At 40.2% G+C, this 23,310-nt stretch overlaps 1 long non-coding RNA gene across 1 annotated transcript; it reads right to left on the bottom strand.

Annotated features, from left to right (window-relative positions):
- Positions 1-6,642: 6,642 nt before the first annotated feature.
- LOC134020837 (uncharacterized) lies at positions 6,643-7,757 on the bottom strand. The gene is made up of 3 exons (XR_009930453.1): positions 7,662-7,757; positions 6,796-6,846; positions 6,643-6,685 (listed from the first exon to the last, which is right to left on the bottom strand). It is a non-coding gene; the product is annotated as an uncharacterized LOC134020837 (long non-coding RNA).
- Positions 7,758-23,310: the final 15,553 nt, after the last annotated feature.

Below are 23,310 nucleotides of genomic sequence, written 5' to 3' on the forward strand. Positions count from 1 at the left end.
TATTCCCAAATGATTCATCTTTTTCAAATGTTCAGCCAATTTTGAATTATGACAGTTTGAAATACATTAAAATGTTTGCTCCTTCTTGATTTTTATGAATGAGCAGCAAGCAGAGTGGCACACTCTGCTTGCTGCTCTTTTTCTGATATTCAACTAATTTGTCAAACAAATTCCTCTAACGTTCATATAGTTTAACTTACAGAAACAAGTTATACCTTAAAATGTAGGAAAAATTGTCCTCTTTCAGCCAATGTAACTACTAAAGAGCTCACATTTACAGATTTTCAGCTATGAGCCTTGAAGCGAGAGCAGCCTTTCAAATTCTCTCACTAACTTCAATGGAGAGGTGAGTAAAATCAGTCAGAGAAAGCAAGAAGGAACAAGATTTTGAAACTGCCGATAGAGTCGTATTTCTGACCGCACAGACATATAAAGGACATCTCTGGTTTCGGCAGAGTCTTGGGTCTCGGAAAATATCCTTATATTTTGGATTGGACGTATAGTTTTGCGTCTAGGTCAACTTGTTTGAGGTGTGGATGCTAGGTAAATGTTCGTTTTTCTCTCTGCCTAGCTCGTTAGCTATCACAGCTGCGCCATCACCGTGGCAACCAAACAAACAAGCACCAGGAAAGCAAAAGGAACACGTTTTTGAAACTGCAGGTAGAGTCGTATTTCTGACTGCACATACATATAAAGAATATCTCTGGTTTCGGCAGAGTCTTGAGTCTCGGAAAATATCCTTATATTTTGGATTGGACGTACAGTTTTGCGTCTAGGTTATCTTGTTTGAGGTGTGGATTCTAGCTACATTTCTCTTATTCTGTGCCCTCACCGCGTTAGCAATCATAGCTGCACCATCACCGTAACGACAGACACGCACCACTCAGTCTCTCACACAGGTGATTGGTACGTTTACTTGACCATGAGAAACACGATTACTAGCAATTGTCGGTTTATGCCAAAAATATGATTACTCCGTTTACATGTGTAATTAGTTATGCGATTACTCAATAAACGTGTCTACATGATTCTTTTTTATTAATCGTTGTATGCTCCACGGACAAAACTTGCACCATCATCCTTCTGCAACAAAGTGTCGCCGTGTCTTCCTGTATCGGCCCTACTGCTGTATGTTTCATTCCATCAACACATTGAATCCAACTAAGAAAGCCGAGTAAACGCATAGGCTACATCTGCTACTGCTAATAATATCCCAACTATAATTTAATCTGTTAAAACGATAATATTCTTGTTACGACTAGCTAGCCTACTTCTTCTTCTGTTTAACAGTTCAGCTTTCAGCTTCTCCCACATTGTAGGCTATTTTAGCTCTTAGCTTTGTTAAGATGATGCAGTTCAGCTTCCACACTGTCTCTTTTGTGTGACTCACACATTTTTGAAAATCATTTCAACTTGCGGGTATTTTCTCATTTCTCACTTTTATACTTTTTAAAATATTAAGGTTTTTGTGCAAATTATTCTCCCTTTAAAAGTAATGGTAAATCCTTTGAAATCATTGTTGGAATGCTGCTCCAGTCCCTTTCAAAAATACCTTTCGGTTGCTTTGAAGCTTATAACTTTCTACTAAATTTTCACTATTTTCAGCTTTTTTAGCATGGTCAGCTATCCCCATTCAGGTTTTCAGCATTCTCACTGCTGTTTCGCAGGAACAGCCGTTTCTAGTTGCTTTTCAACTTCTCAGTTCTTCCGCCGTTTTTTGGCCTTTAACTCGTTCTGCATACTTTAACCGATTCCTACAACTTTTGTATCAAAACGTTCAGCTCCTTCAGGAGATGATGGCTATGACTTTTGGTATTTCTCACTTTTATACTTTTTAAGACATTAAGGTTTTTGTGCAAATTATTCTCCCATTAAAAGTAATGGTAAATCCTTTCAAATCATTAAATAGCTTCCTCCTCTTTCAAACGTAACTACTTCAGCTTACTTTCAGCTAGAGACACCATTCAACCTTTAAAATGTTCACAAGACATTCAGCTATTCCCAAATGATTCAGCTTTTTCAAATGTTCAGCCAATTTTGAATTATGACAGTTTGAAATACATTAAAATGTTTGCTCCTTCTTGATTTTTATGAATGAGCAGCAAGCAGAGTGGCACACTGCTGGCTGCTCTTTTTCTGATATTCAACTAATTTGTCAAACAAATTCCTCTAACGTTCATATAGTTTAACTTACAGAAACAAGTTATACCTTAAAATGTAGGAAAAATTGTCCTCTTTCAGCCAATGTAACTACTAAAGAGGTCACATTTACAGATTTTCAGCTATGAGCCTTGAAGCGAGAGCAGCCTTTCAAATTCTCTCACTAACTTCAATGGAGAGGTTAGTAAAATCAGTCAGAGAAAGCAAGAAGGAACAAGATTTTGAAACTGCCGATAGAGTCGTATTTCTGACCGCACAGACATATAAAGGACATCTCTGGTTTCGGCAGAGTCTTGGGTCTCGGAAAATATCCTTATATTTTGGATTGGACGTATAGTTTTGCGTCTAGGTCAACTTGTTTGAGGTGTGGATCCTAGGTAAATGTTCGTTTTTCTCTCTGCCTAGCTCGTTAGCTATCACAGCTGCGCCATCACCGTGGCAACCAAACAAACAAGCACCAGGAAAGCAAAAGGAACACGTTTTTGAAACTGCAGGTAGAGTCGTATTTCTGACTGCACAGACATATAAAGAATATCTCTGGTTTCGGCAGAGTCTTGGGTCTCGGAAAATATCCTTATATTTTGGATTGGACGTACAGTTGTGCGTCTAGGTTATCTTGTTTGAGGTGTGGATTCTAGCTACATTTCTCTTATTCTATGCCCTCAGCGCGTTAGCAATCATAGCTGCACCATCACCGTAACGACAGACACGCACCACTCAGTCTCTCACACAGGTGATTGGTACGTTTACTTGACCATGAGAAACACGATTACTAGCAATTGTCGGTTTATACCAATAATACGATTACTCCGTTTACATGTGTAATTAGTTATGCGATTACTCAATAAACGCGTCTTCTTTTTTATTAATCGTTGTATGCTCCACGGCCAAAACTTGCACCATCATCCTTCTGCAACAAAGTGTCGCCGTCTCTTCCTGTATCGGCTCTACTGCTGTATGTTCCATTCCATCAACACATTGAATCCTACTAAGAAAGCCGAGTAAACACACTCAATGGTAGGCTACATCTGCTACTGCTATTACTATCCCAACTATAATTTCATCTGTTAAAACGATAATATTCTTGTTACGACTAGCTAGCCTACTTCTTCTTCTGTTTAACAGTTCAGCTTTCAGCTTCTCCCACATTGTAGGCTATTTTAGCTCTTAGCTTTGTTAAGATGATGCAGTTCAGCTTCCACACTGCCTCTTTTGTGTGACTCACACATTTTTGAAATTCATTTCAGCTTGCGGGTATTTTCTCATTTCTCACTTTTATACTTTTTAAAATATTAAGGTTTTTGCTCAAATTATTCTCCCTTTAAAAGTAATGGTAAATCCTTTCAAATCATTGTTGGAATGCTGCTCCAGCCCCTTTCAAAAATACCTTTCGGTTGCTTTGAAGCTTCAGCTTATAACTTTCTACTAAATTTTCACTATTTTCAGCTTTTTTCGCATGGTCAGCTATCCCCATTCAGGGTTTCAGCATTCTCACTGCTGTTTCGCAGGAACAGCCGTTTCTAGTTATATCAACTTCTTAGTTCTTCCGCCGTTTTTTGGCCTTTAACTAGTTCTGCATACTTTCACCGATTCCTACAACTTTTGTATCAAAACGTTCAGCTCCTTCAGGAGATGATGGCTATGACTTCTGGTATTTCTCACTTTTATACTTTTTAAGACATTAAGGTTTTTGTGCAAATTATTCTCCCATTAAAAGTAATGGTAAATCCTTTCAAATCATTAAAAAGCTTCCTCCTCTTTCAAACGTAACTACTTCAGCATACTTTCAGCTAGAGACACCATTCAACCTTTAAAATGTTCACAAGACATTCAGCTATTCCCAAATGATTCAGCTTTTTCAAATGTTCAGCCAATTTTGAATTATGACAGTTTGAAATACATTAAAATGTTTGCTCCTTGATTTTTATGAATGAGCAGCAAGCTGGCTGCTCTTTTTCTGATATTCAACTAAATTGTCAAACAAATTCCTCTAACGTTCATATAGTTTAACTTACATAAACAAGTTATACCTTAAAATGTAGGAAACATTGTCCTCTTTCAGCCAATGTAACTGCTAAAGAGCTCACATTTACAGATTTTCAGCTATGAGCCTTGAAGCGAGAGCAGCCTTTCAAATTCTCTCACTAACTTCAATGGAGAGGTGGGTAAAATCCGTCAGAGAAAGCAAGAAGGAAGACGATTTCGAAACTGCCGGTAGAGACATATTTCTGACCGCACAGACATATAAAGGACATCTGTGGTTTCGGCAGAGTCTTGGGTCTCGGAAAATATCCTTATATTTTGGATTGGACGTATAGTTTTGCGTCTAGGTCAACTTGATTGAGGTGTGGATTATAGGTAAATGTTCGTTTTTCTCTCTGCCTAGCTCGTTAGCTATCACAGCTGCGCCATCACCGTGGCAACCAAACAAACAAGCACCAGGAAAGCAAAAGGAACACGTTTTTGAAACTGCAGGTAGAGTCGTATTTCTGACTGCACATACATATAAAGAATATCTCTGGTTTCGGCAGAGTCTTGGGTCTCGGAAAATATCATTAGATTTTGGATTGGACGTACAGTTTTGCGTCTAGGTTAACTTGTTTGAGGTGTGGATTCTAGCTACATTAGTTATTCTCTCTGCCCAGCTCGTTAGCGATCACAGCTGCTCCATCGCCATGGCAACCAAACAAACACGCACCAGGAAAGCAGAAGGAACACGTTTTTGAAACTGCAGGTAGAGTCGTATTTCTGACTACACATACATATAAAGAATATCTCTGGTTTCGGCAGAGTCTTGGGTCTCGGAAAATATCATTAGATTTTGGATTGGACGTACAGTTTTGCGTCTAGGTTATCTTGTTTGAGGTGTGGATTCTAGCTACATTTCTCTTATTCTGTGCCCTCACCGCGTTAGCAATCATAGCTGCACCATCACCGTAACGACAGACACGCACCACTCAGTCTCTCACACAGGTGATTGGTACATTTACTTGACCATGAGAAACACGATTACTAGCAATTGTCGGTTTATACCAATAATCAGCTAACACAGTTACGTTGCCCTTACGTTGCCGCAACGTCACTCGATGACCAAACATACGTTGCCGCAACGTCTTTGGCGACGTTGCGGGACCGTGCATCTGTGGGACGCCAGAACGTAACCGCAACGTAATCTTGTGACGTTGCCAGTCCGTAACCGCGACGTCGTGGCAACGTTATTTTTCCGACGTTGCCAGTCTGTAACCGCGACCTCCTAGCAACGTCATTTTCCGACGTTGCCAGTCCGTAACCGCGACCTCCTAGAAACGTCATTTTCCGACGTTGCCAGTCCGTAACCGCGACCTCCTAGCAACGTCATTTTCCGACGTTGCCAGTCCGTAACCGCGACCTCCTAGCAACGTCATTTTGTGACATTGCCAGTCCGTAACTGCAACGTTAACTAAGTAACCTATATTTCTCAATTCTACTGCTTATATTGGGGCGGTTCATATGCAGACCTCATTTGCCCAAAATGCTACTTGTTCTTGTATAATAGGCTACATGGTAGCCAACTTTAGGAGGTTTGTGTGATGTGTAGCCTAACTCCAGCTAATCATAAACAAGGCAGCATTTCCATGTAACATTGTCATTTTATTTCAAACAAAGTGCCAAACAGTGAATTAAAATCTTCTGCCAGTCCCCGCTACAGGTCCTGTCTGTTGGCCCTGACAATGAAGCACAAAATAAGTTAGTGTTCTATCAACATAATTGCACGTGTAAAAAGGCACTATACAAGTCATAAAAAAATCACATCTAAAATAATATACATCATCAAAAAAACATGTGATTCTAGATTTGTGTCACATAGCCATGTGAAAGGTTGGATATGGAAGCTACAATCATGATTCATTCACCTGGCTTGTTTTGAACGGGCTGCCGGGTTGTGTTTGAGTGTCTCCTCTATGAGGAGCTCCACAGCTTTCTCTCCCAGTCCCGTCTTCCACTTCATCACAGCGTCTGGAATTAGAAGTCATTAACTTATTGTCAGCACCAATGTGAACGTTGAACGCTGCGTGTAAGCCATAGTTCATGGCATCTCCAAACACTTACCACTCTCTTTCGCAACTCCAGCACCTTAAGGCGCTCCTCGCTTAAGGCGTCTTGGAGTTCAGCCTGTGTTTGGGCCACCTGTAGGTCCATCACTGGCACTGGCAGTGTGTCTGCCCTGTAGTCGCCTGAATAGGAGAGCCTCTCGCTGGTTCTCCTCCAATGTCTCCATCTTCCGGAGCATAACCTGTAATGTGTCTGTCATTAAAGACAAGTAAAACAAGTTTACAAGAGTTAGCATGATTGGCATACACTGTGGTTCTTCTAGATTAGCTGTAACATTTATGTAAATAACAAATGTTACCTTGAATGGTTGTATACAAAGCATATATTTTTTTGAGTGTCTTATATTTGCACTTGCCTGGCTGCCAGCTGTTTTCCTGGGCCCCCAATTGGTTCACCTCCACCAGACCAGAGTTGACATCTAGGGGTATGGAATCTGGTGATGCAAAAGTTTTAAGTTATGCTTTTGCTTCAAAACATAGCCTTTAGGTTGCCATGGCTCATACAATTATTGTCACTGTTTTAAACGGTCATTCATTACTTTACCATCATTTCCCAGGGACACAGTGCTAGGCCGTGTGACGGTGGTAGGATAATCTGTACAGAAATGAAAATGGAATGTAGTTTATGTACATAGTTATAGCATATTGATATAAAAGGAGTAGCATTGCACATATGTGATCGTTCGAAAGCAGGGCCCCACATCGTAGCGTCGCACATGTGTGATTCTGAACATTCCAACCGACTGTTTTCCGATAGACAAAAACTATATGACAAACGCTATAGTATGGCTTCAAAATTTACAATTAGTAGGCTAACAAGTAACACTAGCAGGTAGTAGCATTGCTACGAGTATTATGCTAGGTTGCTAGGTAACGGAAGCTAATTAAAGCAACCTAGCTGCCGTTTTGGAAAAATAACTGGTGGAAGCGTCGGAAATATTTAAAACTCACGCATCTAAAAGGTTAAAACGAATAAACTTATCCAAAAAAAGATGCCATGTACAAATTGGAAAAATTAGTGACATGATACTTTTATAGACGCCATTGCTGTGATTAAAACGTGATCAGCCACGCTAGCTCCACAGTCTTTGAAAATTCCGGGCTAAATAAACTATTTTGGGACAAGGTTTTTAACAGTTCTGAACGTTTATTTTCACTGATTCTTTTGTGGGTGATTTGTGAGAAGCTAAACTTTGAAAACATGTAGGCCTATGCATTTTCAGTATTTCAACATAACTTTCTGGAGGGTTTAACCTCTACTGTACTGTAGCTATCGAAATCCTAACGTAAACAATGTGAATCTGATAGCACATAAACAGGCTAAATGGCCTACATTTCAAACATATACGTATAAGTATGCCCCATCAAATTTCTTAAAATATGTTTATATATTTCTGTAAAGAAACTCACCTTTGAAGTAGCTAATTTCCAGTTGAAATCCAATGCGTACAAGACGGTGTTGAACCCCTGCAAAATCTCTTCTGAAACCCCAATTTGAGCGATGCGTTGAAATGGGCATGCGCAAAGTTGTTGCTCAGGGGCAGACTGAGGGCAGGTTTGCTAAGGAAGAATTGTAATATTCTGTGATGACTTGTCTTTGGAAATGAAACTCTTAAGAGTCGCTTACCTTTTGGTCACATTTAACAATTTTGTATCACAAAAATTATTGGAGCACAAATTTGCATTGTGTGTCATACAGCTTTGGTGTGCTATACAAAGAATGTTTGCTTAATCATGTTACACATCACACATTGATTGCTTTTGTACATGTTTATAGTAAAGAATGAAAGACTAAATTATATTCCAGATTCAGTCTTATTTATTAAAGCTATGTTTCTGCATATGAGAAAATTGATGACCAATGACATGCTGGGGCTGAGCTGCACATGAATTACATGCATTGTCTACATTTATACGTGCTGGGTGCAACATTTAATATTGTGTGTGATTGAAATTCATGTAGACTATGGGTACATTACAAAAGTGTCAGAACTGAGAGCAGTCCAGTGTGATCTCTCCATCTCTGGATAAACCACTATATGCACTCGAGATCCGTTGTCCTGCGACCAAAGAGCGACTTAGCCGCAACTTAACCCATGGTACCAAAATTAATGTATCCAGCCGACCAAGGTACAACGTCTCGGCAACGTTGTCCACGGGACCAAAAAATAACGTAACCAGCCGACCAAGGTACGACGTCGCGGCAACGTTGTCCACGGGTCTAAAAATAAGGTAATTAGCCGACCAATGTACAACGTCGCGGCAACGTTGTCCATGGGACCAAAAAATAACGTAACCAGCCGACCAAGGTACAACGTCGCGGCAACGTTGTCCAGGGGACCAAAAAATTACGTAACCAGCCGACCAAGGTACGACGTCGCGGCAACGTTGTCCAGGGGACCAACAAATAACGTAACCAGCCGACCAAGGTACGACGTCGCGGCAACGTTGTCCAGCGGACCAACAAATAACGTAACCAGCCGACCAAGGTACGACGTCGCGGCAACGTTGCCCACGGGTCTAAAAATAACGTAACCAGCCGACCAAGGTACGACGTCGCGGCAACGTTGTCCAGGGGACCAAAAAATAACGTAACCAGCCGACCAAGGTATGACGTCGCGGCAACGTTGTCCAGGGGACCAACAAATAACGTAACCAGCCGACCAAGGTACGACGTCGCGGCAACGTTGCCCACGGGTCTAAAAATAACGTAACCAGCCGACCAAGGTACAACGTCGCGGCAACGTTGTCCAGGGGACCAAAAAATAACGTAACCAGCCGACCAAGGTACAACGTCGCGGCAACGTTGTCCAGGGGACCAAAAAATAACGTAACCAGCCGACCAAGGTACGACGTCGCGGCAACGTTGTCCAGGGGACCAACAAATAACGTAACCAGCCGACCAATGTACGACGTCGCGGCAACGTTGCCCACGGGTCTAAAAATAACGTAACCAGCCGACCAAGGTACAACGTCGTGGCAACGTTGTCCATGGGACCAACTGGCAACATTCCCTTTATAACGTAGCTACGACGTTGCCACGACGTTGCCAGAAGGTAACGTCGCGGGTTACCAACTGAGCACTTACTGGCAACGTTGCCGCAACGTCATGTGTTAGCTGGGAATACGATTACTTCGTTTACATGTGTAATTAGTTATGCGATTACTCAATAAACGCGTCTACATGATTCTTTTTTATTAATCGTTGTATGCTCCACGGACAAAACTTGCACCATCATCCTTCTGCAACAAAGTGTCGCCATGTCTTCCTGTATCGGCCCTACTGCTGTATGTTTCATTCCATCAACACATTGAATCCTACTAAGAAAGCCGAGTAAACGCATAGGCTACATCTGCTACTGCTAATACTATCCCAACTATAATTTAATCTGTTAAAACGATAATATTCTTGTTACGACTAGCTAGCCTACTTCTTCTTCTGTTTAACAGTTCAGCTTTCAGCTTATCCCGCATTGTAGGCTATTTTAGCTCTTAGCTTTGTTAGATGATGCAGTTCAGCTTACACTGCCTCTTTTGTGTGACTCACACATTTTTGAAATTCATTTCAGCTTGCGGGTATTTTCTAATTTCTCACTTTTATACTTTTTAAAATATTAAGGTTTTTGTGCAAATTATTCTCCCTTTAAAAGTAATGGTAAATCCTTTCAAATCATTGTTGGAATGCTGCTCCAGCCCCTTTCAAAAATACCTTTCGGTTGCTTTGAAGCTTCAGCTTATAACTTTCTACTAAATTTTCACTATTTTCAGCTTTTTTAGCATGGTCAGCTATCCCCATTCAGGTTTTCAGCATTCTCACTGCTGTTTCGCAGGAACAGCCGTTTCTAGTTATTGTTTATTTTCGCCCCCCTAAGGATCAGTCAATATTTGGACTACATAGACAACCTAGGTGTCAACAGTTTCGTATTGGTAGCGATTGCGTTGGTTGTATTTTTATTTACGTTCCGTTGCACGGTTTAAGTAGAAATTGCGTTTTTGTGGTGAAAAGTGAAGCTAACGGTGGCTAATTTGCTAGCCACAGTCACTGACGTTACTAACGTCACTACGTCACTAACCTCACGAAAACTAACTATAGCTTTACTGCAAGGCAGCTGCAGAAACGCCACAAGCAAAAAGCCCAGGGTGATAACTATTTACTCATTTTACTTTGTGATGTGAAACACAATTGTGAAATGTAATGTACAATATTAGCTGATATTATTAAGGAAGTAGGCCCACATCTACTTTCGGAAACGGTAGTCTACTATTTCACTGAAGCATTAGCATCATGACATTAGCCTCTGTTGCCCGGGCAACACATACTACAGTGGTCTATGATGCATCTGTTTTCAATCGTTAAAATAAACATTCCTCACAAATACATTTTCGTTGTAGGATTTATTATGACATTAGATTACAAGTAAACGATTTGTGGGTGAAATTATCATTACCTGTGGTTTCAAACCAGTGTAGCTCACTGCAACGCTGTACGCGAGACACACTAGTCTAGTAGCTATGCTAACAAAAACATCTCCGCACAGCTGTTTAGGAAGTCAAACGGCGACAGAACATGTTCGGCACTACCCTTACTTAAATCAAAAGTCTTTCAATAGGTGAAACTATCTGACTAGTGACTACTAATCTGACCTCCATTGCCACAGCCTAAACTGTGTCAATCTGTTCATGAAAATAGTTAATTTCAGCCTAAACCGTACAACGGAACGTTAACTCAAATTCAAATAACGCAATCGCTAGCTACCAAGACGAACACAGTCTAGTACTGCAGTTTCTCCACACAGGGTGTTGATTTGAGTGGGGGCCATATGCTCTCATACAGTGATCTGATTGGACGTTACGTGTTGCTGTATGGTATATAAGCACGTGCACAATAAAAGTTTGTTCCCTTTCCCGGTAAAGTAATTCCGATGATGAGCTGTGTCACTTATTCCTCCGTAAATGTGTAGATAAGTAAACCGGTTACCCTACCCTAAGATGTACAACGCAACACAGGGCTATATCGCATTTTGCGTTGTTACTGACAATGATCGCTACCACTGAGCTTTTTATGAATGAGGGATTTTCCCCTAAATAAATGTCAAGCTTATTTACGTTTTTGGGGGCATATTTTCAGTTAGCAGATGGTACTATTTGAATCGCGATTCCATCTGAGATAGCTACTGCCGGTAACGTCGTTGTTAGAATAAGCTTCAAAGGGGGTTCTTTATTAATGAATGAATGCAATATGAGTAGGCTAAATGCCTGAAAATATCACGAGAAGGGAAAAACTTAAAATGACGTTTAAGTCATTTTTACACCGGTCTGCCAAATGTATTCGTTTTGATTCAACTATGAGGCTGCTGATCACCATTCCCTCTTGCAGGGAAAAGACAACTATTTCATTCTACTCTTCACTCTTAGTATTTTGAGTGGTAAATAAGCAGAATTTTTTTTTTTTGTTATCTATGTAATCTTTATAAATAATAAGTAGGCTATGCATTTTTTTATATAAAATATACAGAAATATCAGTTGTAAAAATGTCATTAAAAAACGGACCCCTCTGCAACCGACGCAAGCGAGCACACCCTACAATTTCCACAGAAATTGTACCCTCTCTAGTTATTATTATACATCTTCTGCCATGGGAGTCTATGGCAGCCCCTCGAACCATATTGTCAGAAGTTGTGAAATTTGGCACACTCTTTGGGGCCAGTCCCCTCATCAATTTCACAAAGTTTCATGTCTCCATTTCAAACCCTCTAGCGCCACCAATGGGTCAAAGTTGAAGGTGTGTTTACACATTTTACTTTTGAACCACATAGTAGCGTTGTATTCCCTGGATCAAGACGAGTCCAACGCACTCTATATGACGTCATACCCAGTTATATAGATTCTCCGCCATTTTGAATGTTAAGGAAAAGCGTTTTTTCGTATCTCCTCCTACAATTTTTGTCGAATCTTCTTCAAAATTGCCACAGATGATCTTCAGAGCAAGCCTCACAAAAGTTATCGTATGGATTTTTGATTTTCGACATTGTTTCTTAGTTACAGCCAATCAAATTGATGTGGCCGAATTGATGTGGCCGCCATTTTGAATATAACGTTTTTTCGCTAACTCTCCTATAAAGTTTGTCCAATCTTCACCAAATTTGGCACAGATCATCTTCAGACCAAGCCTCACAAAATACATCACATGTTTTTTTTGATTTTCTAAACTTTTTGACTGGAACAGCCAATCAAAGTCGTCAACCAAGCCACCATAAAAGAAGTGAGGTCATATCAGCACCTCTACTGCTAGGTCCAATGTATCATGCCATTTCACCTCTAGGTGGCGCTGCAATAAGCAAACATTTTGCACCAATTATCTTCAGATCAAGCTTCACAAACGTTTTCACATGGTTTTTGATTTTCAAAATAGTTTTTCCGGTAAATGATCAAAGTCGGCGATGAAGCCGCCAAAACAGGAAGTGAGATCATATCTCAGGAAATATTTGCTGAATTGACATCAAACTTGGTACAGGTGCTCGGAACCCTGTTCCAAAGAGGTCCACAAAAGGTTGTCATCTAACCGCTAGGGGGCGATCCCGTGTCTGACACGTTAACTTGTGATACCAGCTGAATTGATGCGGCCGCCAATTTTACGTTTTATAAAACGTTTTTTCCCTATTCCTCCAACAAAATGTATCCAATATTCACCAAATTTGGCACAGATTATCTTCAGACCACAGTCACCTTGACATGTCAAAATAGGACTGAATTACTGCTGTTTAAACTTGGGCCAAACTGCTTGCCAGTTGAAAAACTGCTTATATTTTTACACAGTAACTGAACACAGTAATTTCCAGCACTGAGAATAATTCACTAGGATAAATTGGTGTCCTCGTAAGAGCAACGTAGCCAAAGCCAACGAGCCTGCCATGTCACTGGTTTTCTGTCTAGCACACAAACTATCAAAATTATTTTAGATTTCCGAAATGGTTTGATCGGTACAGCCAATCAAAATCTGCGGCAAGGCCGGCAAACAGGAAGTTGGGTCGTATCTTAGCAAATCTTTGATGGATTCAAAGCTGCATTTACTCAGAACCCTGTTCTGAGGATGTCTAAAATGTTTTTTGTTCATTTTACCTGCTTTACCGGTTTGGCCACCTCATTGCTGCTTGCAGCTATATTTGAACGTAATTTTTTTTTTTACGTGTGTTTGGTTTTTGTCAACCAGCTGAAATTATGTGTTATTTGGGATGAAACAACACAGTGTGATGGAGAAGTTTCATATCAATGTTCCATATTTCCCCACAGTATCTGGGGTATTTAATCTTTAGAAGGACTGCCATCACAAGGTTTTCCATTCTAAGAATGAACTGGTGGTGTAAAAGCAAGTGCAGTACGTACAGATGCATGATGGCCAGGTTATCAATGTCAACTGAATAACACAGTCTTCAGTTTTGCTAATGTGTTATTTTAACATTTGTTCTATCATTTTTCTTTTCCTTTTATCTATAAATAAACATGTTTAACCATTTTCAGATTATTGTTGTATGTGGACTAATCATATGGATGATATGGCCTCCAGTTTTCTTTTTCCTGGTGATGTTCTATTTCTAAGTTCTCATCCACTACCAGGCTGGAGTGTCGGAGAGCAGTGGGCCTATTGCACACTGTAGCTCTCTGATGTGCAATTCTACAGTAGAAGGCAAACAAACAAACCCATTAATGTAGGCCAATTATCAGTGACTGTGAATGAAGACATTAATGCAGTGTGGCAGAGCCCAAGAAGGGAGGGAAAGGCAGGGTGTCTTAAAGCCCTCCCCTTCTCCAGAAGCTAATGTGCTCTCAGAGGGTACACGCAAACAAGTCTGTCTGTTAACATAATCAGGCAACCAGGCAGCCAGATAGCCAGATAGCAAGACCGTTAGGCAGTCAGGCCACCATGCCACAAGGCCCATCTTCCCCAGAGCATCCTTCCCATCTCCAGCTATACTACATTTGTGTCTGCTGTTTGGTTCATGGCTGGAGTGGGTAAAGAGGAATTGTTAATTTTGGTTTACACTTTTTTCCAAACACCTTCTTCCCAAAGGAACGTTTGATAGTTAGAAATGTTTACAACGTGCTGCATGGCTACCTGGCTGATCCTACCCATACTCATAACAAAGATAATTTCAGTTTGTTTTCAGACGAAAGCCGTTTGATAAATTCCAAACCTGTATGCTGTTAAGAACCCATGTAGTATGCAGGCACTCATACCTCATGCAGAAGTCCACCTCACACTCCTGCTCTGCATCAAGACACTTCATATATTTACAATGAGGTATTGATCAGACAAACAACACTGTGCCATTGCTTAAGAACACACAACCCTGAGTCTTGTTCAGTCTACAGTAATACAGACAGTGGCATGAAGATGTGCTGGTGGGAAAGTTTGTTTTCTCACCAGTCACACCAGACTCCTGCCTCAGGCCCTGGATGAGATCTCTCAAACTGTCTCTAGAATGTCAATCTCTGGTATAATAATGCTAGTATAATAATGTTTTGTGCAGGTAGGTGAATATATATATATATGTAGTATTCATATTCCCAGTATAAATAAGAATCTTCTGGAAGGTATTGTATCGTTACAAGAATGTCCAGGGCAGGCTGATGAATTTATCCAGAGAGGTAGATTGGTAAAGGTGCAGACAGACAAGGCGATGCGGTTGATACCTGTTAGGCATACTGATAGAACCATGGCCTCTGCATTCAAGCCATAGATCACAGGTGCACAAAGGACAATGTGCCATTATGGCTGGCAGACACAGATTCCATTTGGATGTGTGAGGTCAATGAGACAGCCTGCAACAGTTATTACCAGTCTGTTCTCTCCAGCAGTCAATCACCATGAAATTAACCATAAGGATGACAGATGCTGCCAATCAGGGAAAGGTTGGTGAGGTCAAATCAAGATCCATACGCTGACCTTTTCCTTGGCGGCCTCTTCTCAGAGTACCTATCAGTGCATCAGGGCTATCAATGGGATCTAATGAGTCCTAATGGTCAGAGCCTGGCAGAGGACCATCACTTACACCACAGCTTTGCACTAGCCAGGCCAGCCAAGGTTATGCACTGTTGACGAGCACTCTCAATAAAAATGCTATTATTTGAGGTGAAGCTGTACATCAGCAACCTTCCACCCCCCATCCCCTTCCCTCTGACCCCATCTCAGCAACCTCCCAAAATCATTGCTCTTTTACTTGTCTGTCTGACATTTAGACCATAGGGCACATGCTGTTAATTTCACAGATTTTGTTTTATTCCTGGTGTGTGGACCCATAAATTCCTCTTGATTCTTCTTTTAGGGACATTCTTCTCAAGGAATGTTTTGCTTGTTAATGACAAATCATGATCACGGTCTGGCTGAGTGATTTAGCAGCCCGGTGCAGCATCGAGGACCTTCTGCCACCAAACTCCACGCAGTAGAGATCTTCCACTGTCATACTTTTTTCCAAAAGTGCTTATAGATGTAATGTACAAGTGTCAACTGCAACCCCTACTCAGAGACAACATCGAGTCATTGCACAATAAATGTACATGAAGCCTATTCTAAGCGCACACACAGAGAGGGGAGTCATGAAGTATGAAAATGTCAGTCCTTATTAATGTTAAATTAATCCTCCCTTCAGGAAACAATCCAGTGCAGTGGATCTTCATGTCTTCATTTCATACATCTAGATGGTCTACATTTAGAAATCTATTTGGATGGATGTGCATTTCCCATGGTCGTGGCCCTAAGAATGGATCTGCTGCGTTTGAGTTTAATAAGCCTCTCTCAGTCTGCCTTGGTTAGTCTCAAAGCCACAGGAAGCCGCCTGCAGTACAAAACAAACCTTCCAAAACTGATGGAACTGGACAAGCTAGGGCGAGGATGCGAGTCTTGCAATTTTTTGTCCATTGAATTCTCTTGTTTCTCATGTGTCACGATCACAACTACAACTATGTAAATGGAAATCGACTTGACTCAGTTGACTTGTGAACTTGCAGGTGTATAAATGAAAGCATCAGCATTGGGCTATCCCAAGAAAAGAACAGGCCAATACACCTGTAGTCGTGACAGCCGTTGTAAAGGACGAAGCAATGTAGCTTAAAAGTTACACTGGAGAGACTATACAACAATACAAGTGTGATAATGCAGTTCAAGGCTGTATCGTCAGATCTTTGGCTTTCCAGGACTTCCTCTCATAGTACCGATGCCTAGCAAAACCCTTCTGGCTGGCTGGAGTTTTTCAGGCAATATTTAGATGGCTGCATGTATTTATTTCAGTCTGTGTTCTGCACACATAGCCTACGGTCTAATTACACTCACACAGTCCACACATCTTTCAATCCTCCACAGACTGCGGAATGAGCTTCTGGTCCGTTGAAGTCGTCTGATCAACTGGCTCAGTCTGGGGGACAACAGATGTCTGGAGTCAGGCTGCTCTCAAACTCACCCTTGGATTCAGTTCTGACATCAAATCTTAAAAATGTGTGTATGGAAGACGAATGAGGTGTGTGAGTCTTCTTGGTTGACAGCTGATGAAACAAAGGTTGTGAAAGATGTCTCTTTTGCCTCTCAACTGTACTTGTTACCGGTGGGAGTGAGTGGGAGAGGAAAGAGCATGAGAGAGATACAGGAAAAGGAAGAAAAACACAGAGGGGGAAGCATAGTTGACTTCCTCTGCCGTTACTTACACCTGCAGTAGGATGCAATCTCCATAGCAACAAGACTTGGCAATACTGTTCAGAGCTGATTTTTGAGGTTGTGATCCTTAACTTCCCCCTTTTTTACTGCAGTGTTACTTGAAAATGCATGCATGTGCTTTTTCATCACTTTCTCTGTCCTCATGCTTCTGTGGCTATTGCCAAGAAGATGGCCTATGTCATTCATGGTTTTCAGCAGGAACCATTCAGGTATACAGTACAGAACTATAGGTTACACATTCTGTCACTGTCTCCTATACACACAGTAATAGAGTTCAAAGTAGAGAGTCTTAATTGAATTGGTTGATATGTTCATGTGAGTTGTTAGGGTTCCTCAAGGCACTGTTCTGAATTGAGGATTGAAGTCACCCTCGATTAACTCACTTGAATATCAAGTATGGAGTCATTTCAGTGAATTTGAGGCTGGTGGCTGACTGTGATCAAACAGTGGTTGAAAAACAGACACACGTGTGACTTTAGTTCAAGATGGTTGATTCATCTTGGTTGCAGTTGTTTTCTCTAAAAATAAAAACAAACAATATGCTGCATTCAGTTAAACTTGCCAAGGAGCACTTACAGTTTATATGGCAACCTCTTATTTTGCTGGCTCATTCATATGCATCTTACAGGAAGTGCAGCCTCATCATATATTCTAATAATGAGCTTGATTCACCAATCATCTACATGACATCTCCATCTAGTGGCCATCCAACAGTAAAACAGAGCATTCACACATTCCAGTCAGTACTAGTGATGGGCATTCCGGCTCTTTTTCGTGAGCCGGCTCGTATGGCTCAGCTCACTAAAAAGAGCCGGCTCTTTTGACTCCCTAACGGCTCTTTAAAAAATACATGTTTTAACTATGAATTTGACTATGATAGGTGTGAAAACAATTCGATTAAATTATTAAATGAAATCATACTCGACCGTAACCACATATCTTTAAAAATGCATTGATTTGTCATGGCTCTCCTCCGAGTTTTGACTACTCTCTGACTGTGTGAGTTGGCTCGGCCCTCCCTCATGCAGGATTGACAGGAACAGACGATGATCGTGTGCGCCTTTAAGCCTACAAGTATTTTTTCGTTGTTCTTTGAATTAGTCAATTATTTTAAATACAATTAAAATTCATTATTTCATAATCATTTAGTTTTTATAGGCTGTATTAATCTATTAAAAATAGAGTCGGCTCTTCAGATATGCGAGCCAGCTCCCGACGTTCACCTTCAAGAGCCGGCTCTTAGAGCCGGATCGTTCGCGAACGACCCATCACTAGTCAGTACTATAGATAGAGCACAGTGCCTGCGATGATGTCGGTGACACACACAGATGTCTGGAATTGTAGATAAATAGTGGAGTGACGTGATGCAGCTGGTGATGACAGTTCTTCTCAGTGGCTTTGGTACCTTCATACCAAAGCAGCTGCACACTATCCGCGGCAAACGGGTCTGTGTACTTTGCGGCCAATGGATTTTCGTTTTGAAATGAGAAAACCAAAATCGTGAAACGAGCTGTTTCCCGACTACCATTTAGAAATAGGAAAACAAAAAATGGAAAACTACCCATTTTCCGTTTTATGTTTCGATAATAGAAAACGGAAAACGAAAAAACGACCCGTTATCTGATTTTCTTTGATGTGCTTAAACATGGAAATTGGGAAGTAAAATAGTGTGTGGAAATCTTTTTTCTAAATTTTGCATAAATGTTTGTGTTGTGACCCGGAAGTTGCTCCCACGAGCTTGACAGTCACTCTGGTCCACATATTCAGGATGTCAGCAGAGGGCGCGCTGCCATTTGTATGGAAGCAAATCAGTGACATGTTTTGAATTTTAAAAGGCATTGAATACTTAATATTGAAATTTAAACAACACCAAATTCACATATGAATATATATTTAAATGAAAAAAAAAATCTGACCCAAAAATTCAAGACTCGGAAATGCACAAATGCGAGCCCCCCAAAAATGTAGAGTTTAAAAATTTCGAGCCTATCAACTTCGAGCCAAAAAATCCTTATGGAACAATAGGGTCATTGTAATCAATAGGAAATCATTGTTTAAATATGATTGGTATGAAAAGGGCATTGTGTTTGTGAATGATGTTATAGATGTCTGGTAACCTTTTGGAATATAAAGCTTTCTTCGACAAATATAATTTAAACTGTACTTATAGAGAATACAACAAGATCTGTAAAGCAATACCGATACCATTATTACAGTTAGTTCAAAGCACATTGTTATATGTAAGAATAAGACCCTTACCAACTTTACCAAATGTTTTTATTAATGATTGTACTTTATTTAACAGTAAATGTAATAATACATATATTAGTGATGCTTTGAAATCTAAATGTTTTTGATAACAGAGGATTGTGTGTACAGGTTCCGAATATGGTTGCATTGTCCATAAAAAAAAAAACATTTTAAATTCATTAAATGGCCCATTTTCCCCAAAAGTCAAAGAGACTCAATTTAAAATAATTTATAAAATAGGCCTATATCCGGTCGCTGACTTTCTTAGAAGAATATTCAAATTTGGTGTAGAACCTTCTTTATTTTGTGAGGTGGCTGATGAGACTCCGGAACCATGCTTCAGTCCGATGTAGGCCTAATCCAATTTTGTATTGAGGCTCGATTGCTCTGCGAGCAATTTTATCGTTCATCTGCTCTGCTCTGCCTCATACTACTAGCTTTTTCATAGAATAATTTTTCCTGATTTTTGCTAAGTTTGAAACCAATCCGAAATGGGTAAACTAGCACCCCATTTATTTGATTACGTCAATAAAAGTTGCCTGCAAATGTGCTCACGGATACTAACAGGGCACGAGCACAAAAGTTCACATTGGCCGATAGCCGAATTACCTGGAGCTGAATGAGCCATATTGAATGAGCACAGGGAGAAATGGCTTGAGTTGCCTGCCCTGTTGTAGCAAATTTAGCAAATGGTTGTCACACATACATGAAATGTTGTTAATATAGTTTATTCCCGTTATTTTAAAACAGATTTGATTTTTCTGTCAAGAAAGTTTTTACGTTCATGACATGATGGCAAATATTATATTATGTTAAGCGTGAGCATAGATTGTTCACATGTCTATCTGGAGCAAAGACGAAGATTAATACTTTAACTGATAACCACAATAAGAAATGATATAAATATGATTAGTCTTGCCTTCAGAAGCTTTTGTTAAACACACCCATTATTCTTTTTTTTAATCGTGTCATCAAGCCAGACTGCTTTTGTGGGACAATGAAGGTCCTCAGTGACTATGTTTCACCCCCACTTATATCTGATGGAAACGTCTTGTATATAGGCCTAGTTCTGTTAATATGCCCCTATCAAAGGCAAATGTTAAATAAAGTATATTTTAGACACACTTCTCAAGCTTTTATTTATTACATTATTTCCAAGTCTTATTAGATCACGTTATATCCATTAATAGGCGTTTGATTTTGTAGGTTGAACATATAAAACACAGGCCACATTTCTACACTGATATGTAAATTGAAGGCAGTGTGAATTTCGTGGCATTTCGTTTGAATATACAGTTGACAGTAAGCTATGGTAAGTCTGCTTTATGGAAGATTTCTGTTACCAAAATAACTATTAAGCTTTCTTTGCCTGGCGAGAAAATCGACGGAGCTAGGTGTTCATGTTAACAGTTTATTTAATCCGATACAATGCGTTGGAAATCATACTCAAATCACAAGAAAAAAAGCAACATATGTGATGAGTTCTATCTAGAATAGCCCTATATTTAGCCCTATAACCTATTTCTAAAAACCAAGTGAAAGGAATACTATACAGTGACAGCATACATTTCCGTAAAGTTTGCATCATGTCTCTGATTCTTATCGGACTTGTACCCCATTCTGCCACTGCAATGCCTTAGCTCACACGCTTGCAACCATATACATCTACGCTCGCGACTGGTTGTCGCAAAGTATGACGTGTACATCTAGTTGCAAGCGTGCACGAGGTCTCGGAGCTAGGGAAAAAAAGAGCCACTGTTTAAAGCTAGACCGGAAGAGTCGGAAGTCGAAAGATGGCGCGGTCCAGTTTCGTGCTCTCGCTTGCCTCACTGCGCCACTGAGCACTTTTCATAGAAATGAATGGGGACGCCATCTTGGAAGACAAAAGTTGCTTCCTCTAGTAATATTAACTCTATGGCTCTGCTATGCGCCCTCTGCTGACATCCTGAATATGTGACTGTCAAGCTCGTGGGAGCAACTTCCGGGTCACAACACAAAAATCTAGGCAAAATTGAGAAAGAAGATTTTCACACACTTATTTTAATTCCCGATTTTCATGTTTAAGCACATCAAAGAAAATCAGATAACCTATTTCTCAATGGTAGTCGGGAAACAGCTCGTTCGGGAAACAGCTCGTTTCCCGACTTTGGTTTTCTTATTTCAAAACGAAAATCCATTGGCCGCAAAGTACACGGACCCGAACGCATCAGCGGACTGCTCCTTGTTGTCAGACTCCGTACAATTAACATCCGATTCTGAACCGTTGTCAACCTCGGGCTGAGGTAAATTTATGTTCTAATTTTCACTAACCAAATTAGAATTACGAGATCGCTTACTTGCTCACTTTTATACTTTTTAAAATATAAAGGTTTTTGTGCAAATTATTCTCCCTTTAAAAGTAATGGTAAATCCTTTCAAATCATTGTTGGAATGCTGCTCCAGCCCCTTTCAAAAATACCTTTCGGTTGCTTTGAAGCTTCAGCTTATAACTTTCTACTAAATTTTCACTATTTTCAGCTTTTTTAGCATGGTCAGCTATCCCCATTCAGGTTTTCAGCATTCTCACTGCTGTTTCGCAGGAACAGCCTTTTCTAGTTGTGAGAATGTTGTTAAGCATTCTCACTATTGTTTTCCTGTTTCTCTTTATTGTGAGAATGCTGTTAAGCATTCTCACTATTGCTTTTCAACTTCTCAGTTCTTCCGCCGTTTTTTGGCCTTTAACTCGTTCTGCATACTTTAACCGATTCCTACAACTTTTGTATCAAAACGTTCAGCTCCTTCAGGAGATGATGGCTATGACTTTTGGTATTTCTCACTTTTATACTTTTTAAGACATTAAGGTTTTTGTGCAAATTATTCTCCCATTAAAAGTAATGGTAAATCCTTTCAAATCATTCAAAAGCTTCCTCCTCTTTCAAACGTAACTACTTCAGCTTACTTTCAGCTAGAGACACCATTCAACCTTTAAAATGTTCACAAGACATTCAGCTATTCCCAAATGATTCAGCTTTTTCAAATGTTCAGCCAATTTTGAATTATGACAGTTTGAAATACATTAAAATGTTTGCTCCTTCTTGATTTTTATGAATGAGCAGCAAGCAGAGTGTGCCACTCTGCTTGCTGCTCTTTTTCTGATATTCAACTAATTTGTCAAACAAATTCCTCTAACGTTCATATAGTTTAACTTACAGAAACAAGTTATACCTTAAAATGTAGGAAAAATTGTCCTCTTTCAGCCAATGTAACTACTAAAGAGCTCACATTTACAGATTTTCAGCTATGAGCCTTGAAGCGAGAGCAGCCTTTCAAATTCTCTCACTAACTTCAATGGAGAGGTGAGTAAAATCAGAGAAAGCAAGAAGGAACAAGATTTTGAAACTGCCGATAGAGTCGTATTTCTGACCGCACAGACATATAAAGGACATCTCTGGTTTCGGCAGAGTCTTGGGTCTCGGAAAATATCCTTATATTTTGGATTGGACGTATAGTTTTGCGTCTAGGTCAACTTGTTTGAGGTGTGGATGCTAGGTAAATGTTCGTTTTTCTCTCTGCCTAGCTCGTTAGCTATCACAGCTGCGCCATCACCGTGGCAACCAAACAAACAAGCACCAGGAAAGCAAAAGGAACACGTTTTTGAAACTGCAGGTAGAGTCGTATTTCTGACTGCACAGACATATAAAGAATATCTCTGGTTTCGGCAGAGTCTTGGGTCTCGGAAAATATCCTTATATTTTGGATTGGACGTACAGTTTTGCGTCTAGGTTATCTTGTTTGAGGTGTGGATTCTAGCTACATTTCTCTTATTCTCTGCCCTCAGCGCGTTAGCAATCATAGCTGCTCCATCGCCGTGGCAACCAAACAAACACGCACCAGGAAAGCAGAAGGAACACGTTTTTGAAACTGCAGGTAGAGTCGTATTTCTGACTACACATACATATAAAGAATATCTCTGGTTTCGGCAGAGTCTTGGGTCTCGGAAAATATCATTAGATTTTGGATTGGACGTACAGTTTTGCGTCTAGGTTATCTTGTTTGAGGTGTGGATTGTAGCTACATTTCTCTTATTCTGTGCCCTCACCGCGTTAGCAATCATAGCTGCACCA

Source organism: Osmerus eperlanus, chromosome 5 (genome assembly GCF_963692335.1).
Source record: "Osmerus eperlanus chromosome 5, fOsmEpe2.1, whole genome shotgun sequence".
NCBI classification, from domain to species: domain Eukaryota; kingdom Metazoa; phylum Chordata; class Actinopteri; order Osmeriformes; family Osmeridae; genus Osmerus; species Osmerus eperlanus.